Source organism: Lactuca sativa, chromosome 4 (genome assembly GCF_002870075.4).
Source record: "Lactuca sativa cultivar Salinas chromosome 4, Lsat_Salinas_v11, whole genome shotgun sequence".
Classification (NCBI taxonomy): Eukaryota; Viridiplantae; Streptophyta; class Magnoliopsida; order Asterales; family Asteraceae; genus Lactuca; species Lactuca sativa.
Window position 1 is genome coordinate 95115584 of NC_056626.2, and position 12359 is coordinate 95127942.

Sequence of the window (12359 nt, forward strand, 5' to 3'; positions counted from 1 at the left end):
TTAATTAATCACATAATAAATTAATAAATCAACTTTCTATTTCCAATTAATATATTAATCATATAATATATTAACAAATCATTTCCTCAAAATTTTCAGTTAGTTTATTAATCACATAATAATATAATGAATCATCCTCTCTCTCTATAAATATCATTTTAATCAAATTCTAGGTATGAAGGCAAGCCAAAAAGAGATCTGCTTCTAATTACAATAATATACCAATTTAGTTACTGGGTTAGACCCCTTAATTCAACAGTATTCCACTTGGATAAGTCTTTAACTAGCGTTGCAAGTATAGAACTCTGATTCAAATCAAATGTTGGACATAAGATAAGTGATCAACTATTCCTTCGTTCTACAAGCTATCATAGGAACTAAGTCATGGATTAAATGATCAAGCTCATATCTATTTATTTGTTGTCCTATTTTCCGATTTGTGATGAACGTAGACTACAAATCGAAAGCATCAATTTAGTCCCGACTAGGCTCCTACTTTTCATAGATCAACTCAAATTACCAAGGGGCCCACGATTATCGATTTTCCTTATTCTGGAAAAAGGAACGGAATACATTGACTATATAGTCTATATAATTTACATATCAAATCACACAAGGAGTAACCCTTTATAGATTCAGTTACGTGATGCGTTTGAACAAACCAATGCATAATTGAATTGTAACTATGAACTATACATATTTGCTTTAAGAATAGAAGATATTATCGTCTTAGAATTACTTGTGACTGAATCCATAAGTGTGAGTTTATCTAATACATAAAATCTCTATTTTCAAAGTACACATGAATATTGTAGCAATTCTAATTGCAATGTCTTAACCTTAATCGACAATCTATAATCATTTCATGATCGTCTTAATTTACTACTTACTTCCAAATGTATGGACAACTGTGGAATTTTGAACACTATTAAGATTACTCAGTGAAGTAAAACACGCAAAGTGAAACACAATAATTAATTAATTAACTATGGTATCACACCTAATGATTATAAATAAATTCATATTATATAATAACCATAACAATTTTAAATTTATTCATTGTATAATGTTTCTAGCAATCAACTAACCACTTGAATTAAATACCATCAGTCATCCTATGTTGTGAACTCACTGTAGTGAGCTAGATTATGATGACATGTGTGGAATAGTAAAGATCAAGTGAATCAAACAAACAAGAAGAACACTAAGAGTAAATAAAATCATTTTAAGCTCCATTAGAATAGTAAGAGTACAAGTTGGTATTGCTAATTTCTCTCACTAAACTAATCTCTCCAAAATGGGTCTTACATAAAATGTGAGTCACTCACTTCCTATTTATAGGAAAGGCTAAACCCATTACACATCACAAGAGGTTAAGCCACATCCAAGGAGAACTTTGAACCCTAACATTCTCCCCCTCAAAGTTAGGATTGGATGACCCGGCTTCAATTTCCAAACGAGCTCGTGTGCGATCAAGACCAACTCCCCCTCGAAGTAACACCAATCTTCAAATCCGCATTGAAAAGGAATACCCGAGAAGCTTCAAAATACCCATTTCTACATTCTCCTCCTTTTTATAATCAAAAAATGATTATAAAATCCACAAAGGATGAGAAGTGATCGAGGAATAACTTGATGAAACTCCCCTCGATGTGTGATAAAAATGCAACCACGAAAATCTTACAAAAAAAATCACAAAACGCCAAGAAAAATTTCCAAATTTTGTGAAAATTTTCGACTTTTGGGTGAGAGTTGCAAGAATTTTGAAAAGAGGGGTATAAACTGAAACTTCCACAAATTATGAAGGGACCCGTTATGACAATTCAGCTTCTAATGCGAAACTTTACCCCAAATCTAAAACTAGACATAAAGTGACAATTCCCATTAACTGCGGAGACTCGAAATGAAAAATATTCCTCCTTCCCAAAAATTTACTCCAATGTGGAAACTGGTTATTTTTTTTTTGCCAAAGTTCTTAAACTGTAGGGATTCGAAATGAAAAATTTTCATTCTTCACAAAAAATTACTCCAATGTTGAAACTGGGTATATGTTGCCAAAATGTTGAAAGTAAAGGGATTTCAATTGAAAATTTTGTTTTCTTGTCTAATTCATTTCCACTACATAAAAGAATGAAGAACAATTAGTCGAATTCGACCCAATCATACCAACCAACAAAACACGTACTCCATCTGAATTCGGTTCCTAATCCACTTGATTTCAACATTTAGTTGATGCCAATTCGGTTCGATATGTGACCAAAGAAAGTCACCAGTCATAGTCGATATGAGTCATCGACTAGAACTCCAATCAACACGATACTAGAATGCGAACGGAACAAACTCAACATATATCAGTCAAAATCTCAATGCACAACTCGAACTACTCCAAGGAATATATAGTAAAAATTGTGTCCGCCTTGCGTTCTCCTTCAATCTGTTTACATATATGCACCATATAGCACAAAAAATCGAATTTGATTTTGACGACAATCAAACACGTTTGACCCCAACTCGGATTCCAAAAACGAACAAGGAACACAACATCATCACCAACCGAAACCAGTAGAAGTTGATTTCGACACCAAGCAACAACGTCAACAGTTGAATGCGATATCGACTCGAAACAAATAAATGCTACTCCTATAACGCCCTGTCCCGAATCATTTGCCATTTTGGGTGTGGGTGACGTAATTGAGATGATCTGGGTGTTTGGTTTTTGTTATGGAGCCAAGGGGTATTTTGGTAAAGTGTCAACTCAGGCTTTTATGGAAATTGGATTTTTTCTTCGAGAAATCTTAAGGCACGTATGAGTTGCTAAAAGCGTCAAGCTTCATGTTACCTTTTCTTGGATATAAGGATCGTCGAAATCACATTTATAATGAAGAAGTTATGGCCTTCGGGGTATTTTGGGGTTTAAGGGTAAATATAGTACGTTGGACGTACATAGGGAGTGTATGGGGCATACTAATGCAAAGTGAAGTATGTTGGACGTACAATGGTGTACGCTTAGCATACCAAGAAGGAACGATCACGAACCCTCGGCCCCGTACGCTGGGAGTACGAGGAGTACGTTGGGTGTACGAAGAAGTAATGATCACAAACCCTAATTTAAGTGTGTTCTACCCTATTTAACAACCTTAAGTCTTTAAGGCTAGGCTCTTTACCAGCCCCCAAACATCCTAAAAACCTAAATCGACCCTAATGCCTTCTTTGTGTTGTTTTTGAGCTCTTGAGAAGATTTTGGTGTTTATTTTTCCCTATGTGAAGGAAGTAAAGAAGATTGAAGGTGCTTTGCTTGGTGAGGAGCCTATAGATCCAGAATCATCACCCTATTTGGAAGACTTATGAGGTATCAAATTCAAACCTTTGCCTGTAAATGCTTAGATCTCTTTATGGATTTATTTATTATGTTTTTGGTCCCTTTTGGGTTGATTGTTGAGTTAAGACATTTGAAGGACTTTTTCTTTTAGATGTGAGATTATTAGGAGTTCCTTAAGCATAAAGGTGAAAAATTTAGGAGGTATTGGGTCTCATGCATGCATTAAGTCACATATTAAGCCCTTTGGCAAGTACGTTGTGCGTAAGAGCAGAGTACGCCCCACGTACTCAGTAGAGTGGGCCTCGGATCTTTTGGTCTTCGCTTTGGGCCATAGTTTGGGTTTAGATGTTTAAGGCCTTGTTTAGTCACATCCATTCTCGCACAACAAACTCAGATAGATGTAACCACTTCCTCATAGTAGACAACAAAAGAGTCAACGAGGAACAAGAGCAAGTTCAAGAGAAATTTTCAAAGAGGGATCAGCCGAAGTAACCAAAATGTCTTATGTGTCACACTAATAAATAATAATCTTGGTTAACTTAATGAGTTAGTGGAAACACTGCTCAGATTATGTGTTAGGATTATTTTCTTACGTGGAGCTGGTAAAAGTTATTCAGGTAATAGATATTCATTCGAGGATAGCTATTCAAAATTCATATAGTTTATTAGGTATAGACTCTTTTATGAATTGTTTCTAGAAAACTGTAGAAGTCAGGACCCGATACACTCAGAACTATGATAACCTTGTCTTTCAGCTTTCGGCTTATATCCACTCTATAGATTTATTCCATCTCATCTTTGTATTATTTTAGCAAAGATGCCTCCTCGCAGATCAAACAGACGTACTACTCCGATAACTCCAACTCAACCGCCACTACCTCCTCCACAGTTCGATTTTGCTGCTCTCCAAGCAGCGATATCCTCTGCAGTGGCAACTGCTCTAGATCACTTCAGCAAATGTGGTACCTTCTGATCTGGTAGCTGTACCCAATTAACCAACCCCGGAGTTACTCACAGACTCCCAAAGGAGTGTTCGTACAAGGACTTCATGAACTCCAAACTCAATTCCTTTAATGGAAATGGCAAAGTCATCGCTCTAATGCGATGGTTCGAGAAAACAAATTCGATCTTCTAAATCTATTCGTGCCCAGAAGGGAGCAAAGTGAAGTTTGCTGCTTGCACCTTCTCCAACAGAGCCCTAACATGGTGGAATAGCCATGTTAAGTCACTGACTCTATCAGTGGATAAATAAATAGGTTGGGAGTACCTAAAAGAGGTAATGCTAGAAGAATATTGCCCGTTGGGCGAGGTTCAAAAGCTGGACAAGAACTATGGGAGCTCATGATGGTAGGCTCGGACATAGTGGCCTACACCGACATGCTCAGTGACCTAGTAGCGCTATGCCCTGGGATGGTTACCCCAGAGAGCAAGAAGATAGAAAGATACATATGGGGTCTAACTGCCCCAACCCAAGGAGAAGCGTTGTCTTCTAACCCATCCACATTCGATAGTGCCAAACGTATGGCCCAACGACTCATCGACCATGGAGTCCACCATGGTGTAGAAGTCCTCGTTCCTGAGCCATCAAAGGGAGAGGACTATAAACAGAAGTCGGGTAACAAGAGGAAGAATAAGCGAACAACACAGGAAACCCCACAGGAGCAACAAACGAGTACTATGTACGTTGCTACAACACCTGCTAGTCCAGCACCTGCCAGTCGATATGCTGGAACCCTCCCGAAGTGTGGAAAGTGAAACTACCACCACACCATAGTATGCTGGGAAATGCAGTGTCTGAACTGCCACAGAAAGGGACACAAAGGCCGTTTCTGCAGGGCACCGGCTCAACCGTTCTCCCAAATCCCCGGAATTGAAGAAAACCAAGCCTACTATGGTTGTGGTGAGACTGGACACTACCAGAGGGACTGCCCGATAACAAAGAACTCAGGCACGGATGGACGAATTCTGATGATCACTGCAGGAGAATCAACCCCGGAGTCGTCAGCGAGCAGCGATACGTTTTCGAAATAGCAATTACTTTAAAAATTAATTTATATTTATATAAGATTAAAACTTGGGGAAAACAATTAAAAGTAATTATAATAACTCACAGTTTGAAACAAGTCATATTATTCAAGAGAACTAAAAGATCCATTCAGAGAAGCTATGATGGTTGAGTATGTACATCAGGGTTGTGCATAACTAAGATTTTGCAGATTTAGAGTGAGTGATTCCGCTTTAATTCCTGTTCCTTGTTTGGTTGTGGATTTGAGGCAGAGTTACTCAGTCGACCATATTATTCATCTTGATTATTCGTAACTTGTATATCACAGGCGATCATAATGGTACTGAGGAGGATCATAGTATAAAGTATCGACACTAGTTTTCAAAGTACTTTCATAGTATGTCCTCGCTCATCGCGGTACGATACGTAGAAGTGTTAAAATCAAGGGGAAAACAAAAAACACTAGAACGTTTACAAAGAGTACATTGTCGAGCACACTATGGATAGATCATCGTATAACAAACGTTTCTTTCAAATCGGCCAAACTTTTTTTAGTAAAGAGTCTGTTGCTATCATTCGTCATGAGTTGGCGTGGTCCTCACCATACTAAGTTCATATGTTTCTATCGCCTTGACCGTCAAATTCATGAAACCTTTGTCATTCATAACGACAGTCCGACCTAGACCTCAGTTTTGCTCTTCGTATTCCAAACCCCGAAGTACTCGTGCGAAGAGTACTTTGCCTTGCAAAGCCTTGTCACCGTATATTCAGCAGACATTTCCGAAATACCACTCGTCCAACAGACTAAGTTGGAGCACAGAGGATGAGGACGAATAAAGCCCAGCTATCACTATTCAGTGTATACTTGAGGGTGGTATATGATTATGATTATGCAGATTTAGTATGTGTGCTTCCGCCCAATCTCCTGTTCCTTGTTTGGTTGTGGACCTGGGGCAGAATTACACATCCGACCGTGTTACTAACCCTAACTATATACGACTTGTATATATGAGGTAATGATAGATGGACCAAGTATGGATCCCATCTTAAACAGTAAGGCAAAGTGCCAGGTCTATGAGTAGGTATTCTGCCAATCAGAGGAGTGCAACCCTAGTAGTGCTGCTAAGAAAGCTAATTTCGGGATGAAATTCCATCTAACGGGGGGATGATGTGACAACCCGAAATTTTTTGCCTAGTAAAGTCCAACCATTCAACTTAACTGAGTGTCAGACTCATTTCTAATGAGTTCTAGCCTTGTTAAGGGTCATTCTTTTGGGTTTTAAGCCTAGTACACTTTAGGAAGGAGTGTTAGAATGTACCTGCTAGAGACACTATGCAATATTTCAATCCTTAAGACCACCAAAAGGATTTCACGGCCACAACACTTGAGTTTACGGCCATAAACTCAAGGTTGGCCGTAAACTCCCCCGTTAAGTATCAATTCCTTCACTTTTCCTTCATTCTTACACTTTCACCTCAAGAACACTTCCAATCTTTCTCAAGTATCATCTAGATTTTCATTCTCGATCTTCCAAAAGTAATTGATTCTTCCCTCTAGTTGTGTATTATACTTCTTACTCAAGAATCACCTTTTGATTTCATCCATGGAAATCAAACTTTTGGCTAGATCTTCAACTTTCACCAAGAACACACACTTGTTTTTGGTGGCCGAAAACTCCTCAGAGGCCCTCAAAATTGTGAGTACTCCATCTATCATCTAGTTAGGCATGTTAATCACTAGATCCTAGCCTTGAAACATCACCAAACTCAACATCAAAGAGAGTTTACGGCCAGGAGTATTTCCCTTGGCCGAAAACCCTTGTTTTGGTCTTAACATGAGCCTTAAACACTTCTAGACACTTGGTATCCATAAAAAACTCTTGAACCCCTTTGATTTAAGACCCAAATGGCACTATTTAGAGAGTTTATGGCCTTACACTCTTGGTGTGGCCGTAAACACCTCAAAATCCTTCCAAAGTGTTTGTTTTGTTCACCCTCTTGATGAACAATAGTCCCACAAGTTTCCCTAGAATTCAAACACCCTCTTATGCACCTTTTACCATGAGTTACGGCCATAAACTCCATGGCCGTAAATGCCTAATAGTGGCCTTAAACATCCCTTAGATGAATCACATGTGATTCTAACACTTGGTCCAAGTGTTTGCTAGTACCAAAGGGTGTTTCCTTGCATGTTAGTTGCTTATAAACCCTATATTAATGCAAATACTTAACATTTATATCATTTAGGACTCGTTTGTGTTTTGGGACTTCATTTGTGGAACTTCTCATCCTTACAAGCATATTCGTTTGAATCACCCACATAAGGTGAGTTCATACCCCTATAATGAATCTTTCAACTGTTTTAAATGCTTTTAAGGAGGGGAATACAAGTTGAACACAATGATAATTGTGTAAATGTTTGTTATAAACATATTTCAAAAGATTGCTTATGTCTTTTATAAGTGATCAAAACATTTCAAAAACTCTTTTAAAGCTATGTTACTTTATAGTTTAAGAAAACTCCGTTTTTAAAGTACAAGCATAACTTAGTAGTAAAATGAGTCTTTTCAATAACAGTTCAAGTAAATCACTAGTAAACTATAAGGGGTATAGTTTAGAGGTTCATTTCATACTTGATACTAGAGCATACTATAAAGAGAAATAGGGAGGTAGATACAATACATCAGAGACACATACTATACACTATACATGATAATAAAAAGAACATAGTAAGATACTATAACAAAACGAACATACTAAATGCTATAGCAGGAGAACACTACAGGATCTAACTATACCAATAATCACTAACTTGTTGTTCTAAAAAAAAGGTGATAGTAAATTGGGTATACATCATCATATAACATTAATGTGAATCTACACGGCCCATCAATTTGTTTGCTGAAGTCGCGTTTGGTCCCCAGAATCTCTTGCATGGAAAGCGTATAGTATGGGTACTATCCATCATATTATGACCTTAATAAAACAAACATGTTGTAAGGTAATCAGTACGTCAGGATGTCAATTCAAAAGACAACTGTGTACTTACATTTTCCCACTACTTTCATATTGTGACAGTTCCACTTGAAAGTTAATGCAAACTATTTTCGAGTTAAGATAGTTATAAACTAGGGAAAATTTACATTTTACAAATGACAAACAGAACGGTCGATTCTAGTACATTCAGTAGAAAGGGGGCCTAAAATGCTAACTTTATGATTCCTTAGTGTATACATCAGGGATATATATTAATCGGATTCGACAGGTAGTAGGATGTGTGTTTTCCGCTTCATTTCATGTTCCTTGTATGGTTGTGGGCTTAGAGCAGATTCATCCAGCCTACTATCTATTCGATCCTACCTTTATATACGCCAAGTAATCATAAGGGGTAGCATGTATGGTCCAGGTCATAGTATACAAATTCAATACACCGTTTTCTAGTACAAAACATACTTTTCAAATAGAACATTTGGTAGACAAAACTAGAAACTTACCAGTAAAGGGTTTAATCTGTTTTATTAAACTAGTATAAACTTAAAGGACCTTAGGTGGTTAACTTTATAATACCATAGTTTATACATCAGGGTTATATATAATTAATACACGGTAGGTAGTTGGATGTGTGCTTTCCGCCTCATTTCATGTTCCTTGTTTGGTTGTGGGCTTAGGGCAGATTCACACAATTAACTAGCTATTCAGTATTAGATTATATATATAGCTAGTATAAACTAAGTGATTATAGAAGGAACCACTGTGGTTAACATTTTTACTAAAAGAAATAAGGGTTTTCTTAAAGAATCTTTTCATCAAATATAAAGGAACTATTACAATTAACTCCGTGAGTACCAAGTAAATACCAGGATTATATACAACTAAGATCTAACAAACACTGGGATGTGTGCTTTCCGCTTCATTTCCTGTTCCTTGTTTGGTTGTGGTCTTAGGGCAGATACACACAATCGATTGTTTGTTTACTCTGTCTTTTATATAACTTGTATCCATTTAGTACTCATAGAAAGCATTGTAGAGTCATTTTTACTTATCTTTCATCAAAGCAGGAAATATAGGATTATCTGGAGGAGCAAGCGAACTTTTCTAAAAGAGCTTACAACTTTCTACAACTTACTTACATCATTAAAATCATATGAACTCACCAACTTAAATGTTGATCTACGCTTTCAAAATAACATGTATTCTCGGGAGACCAGTAGATAGGTACGCGCACTGGGATTTAGAAGACGGAGCAGTATCGCTTCAAGTCTTGTTTTGTTATTCACTTTATAGTCTATGTTATGTGATCCACATACCTTGTAAACAATTTCTTTCTAATGAAATGGTTGGTTATTACATTGATTACTATGATGCATGTCTTGTGATACTAAACATGACGTCCTCCACCCTCGAACGTTTCCATCGTTCCGGTTTTGGGGTGTGATAGATTGGTATCAAAGCATTGTTTATAGTTAATTAAGTATATCAACCGATAAAAGATATACAACTATAAATACAATGGGGTTTAAGTGTTCTGGATGATATTATATTTTAAGTATATAACAATACCTTATAAAAGTATCCATACATGCGTATACATATATAGATACTAGAACAAGTATCACAAGAAGAACGGAACAGAAGTATTTAAAGGTTGAACACTACGGTCAAACCCGGACAGTTATGTAATCACAACTAGGATCAATATAGCCTGATCAACTATATTCATTCGAGATGTGACCAACATGTGTTTGGGAGTGATGTGGTGTTGCAACAGTCTTAAAACTTACCTAACACTATTCAAGGAAATTCTAGATCAAAACATAAGGATAAGATACTATGGGAGTATTTTATGATACTATAACACGACAACAAGTTTAAAACATACCAAGTTCATTACATTAAAATGATATATGAGTATTTTAGGCACTATAAATAACTTATGTTATAACTTAAAGGAACTATAAATGATATATGAGTATTTTAGGCACTATAAATCTACTCACTCTCTTATCACCCCATAATCTCATCATCAAGCCATCACTACACTGAGTTCACTAACTCATGCTCCGATGCCTAACATAGATAGGTGCGTACACCCACCCAGCTTATCCACCACCACTCTTGATGTAAATTCTCGAAGACAAGGCACTTTTCTTAGCATAGTTACACCCTTGAATAGTCCCACTCCGACGACAATTAATTGATGGGTTCCCACTAGAACAATATTCACTCGTACTCCACTTGCCATCTCAGAACTCGAGACTCAACATGACCAAAAATTTAGGACATCATACTATGTTACCTCGGTACAACATCACAGAATCTCATGCTGTCTTGCCTCAACCACTGATTTTCCACTCACGGCATCATACTCAGATACCGCGATTCACCATTGCTTGATCTCACGAGGTTCTGCCTCAACCACTAATCTTCCACTCACAACATCATACTCGGATACCAAGAAATACTCCAATCTCACAAATTAAAACATGGAGGAATCATCAACGACTGAAAACACATTGAAGAAAATCTAAAATTCCATCCTCTATTGATCACAACCCATAAGAAACTGCTCACACCGACTCTGAAATTGGTTGATAAATCAGTTGTTGTCCCTCCTGTAGTATAGATCACAATATATACTCCAAACTAGCAAATCCCCGATATTGAACCCTGACCTCAGCGACTGATGCTCTCCCACTCAACCCTTGCAATCCGAAAATCCCTGACCAAAATAAAATTCTCTGATCAACAGCCACTTGCCATGGATTCAGTCATCATTTCTTAAGCACATACACATACATCATGTAACTTTCCAGCTGACCTTTTCCACCCATAACCCATGTCTCGTAAGTCTGTGTTTTAGATCTTCATAACCCGTCCTCTAACCATACTTGCACGGTTTGTTGATCCTCTCAACAGAATACCAGTTCTCACCCACTTAGGGTTCCAACCATCACTAATTGGTATGCCAACAGTCTATCCCACATAATGTTTCACTAGATACACCACACTTGAGTCTTGGAACATACCACGTAACACTTGACTCTTGGAACGTACCACATAACACTCGATGATCTTCCCGATAGAGACCAAAGTACCTGATGGGTTTTGAGCATTCTAACACTCCTATGGTGTACATGCAACCCTAAAAACCTTGAATCTATGTTTTCTCTATTATACATGCAAATATTCAATATTCCAAGGTTTTATCCTAACTAGCATAATATGAAATATATACAATACAAGAATCTAGTAGAATAACATGCCTTTCGATGGAGCTTGAAGTTTTGAACCTTTAAGAGCTTAGTGCCCCAAGTGTTGCACCTCAAATAGTTCACACAATGCCAAATACCCTTGGAATAACTTGAGAAGAAGAATACTTAAGTGCACTCTTATGAAATCAGATTTGCCCTCTTGTGAACTTTACACTAGTGCCCATTTCATGAACTAGAGACCTCTTTATATAGTGTGGAGGATTGCGGTTACATTGATGTAAACCCAAATACCCATGACCTTTCATTTCCATACGATCCATGGGTTAAAAACTCCATGGACTATCCATGAAAGCTTAGCCCAAACTAAATGAACTTGGCTCGTCCTATATATATAAAAGGGTCCATATTTAATTAGTTCCTTTTTATCACTAAATTAATTCTTCATCAATACTAATTAAATAATATGATTTCATATTAATATATTATAACTTATAATATATTAATATAAATCATAAGTATCCTTTTTCTCTTTTTGTCTATCCAGTTGTTCTGATGCCATGCAACCCAAATGGACCATGCTACTCTCGGGTCGGATACATTCCAATAATAGTTATGGGCTTAGAAATCTAATCCAGTAGTCTCTTACTTGGATAAGTCTAAAACTATTATTACGTATGACTCCAAGATCCCGACTAGCAATCGTAGCTCTTAGAGTCGCTGCCGAACTCTGACCCAGTCAATGACGTGTCCATTAGATAAGGGATCATATATTCCTCAATTCTAGATATCATATGGACTGAGACATGGATTATAATCATTCTCT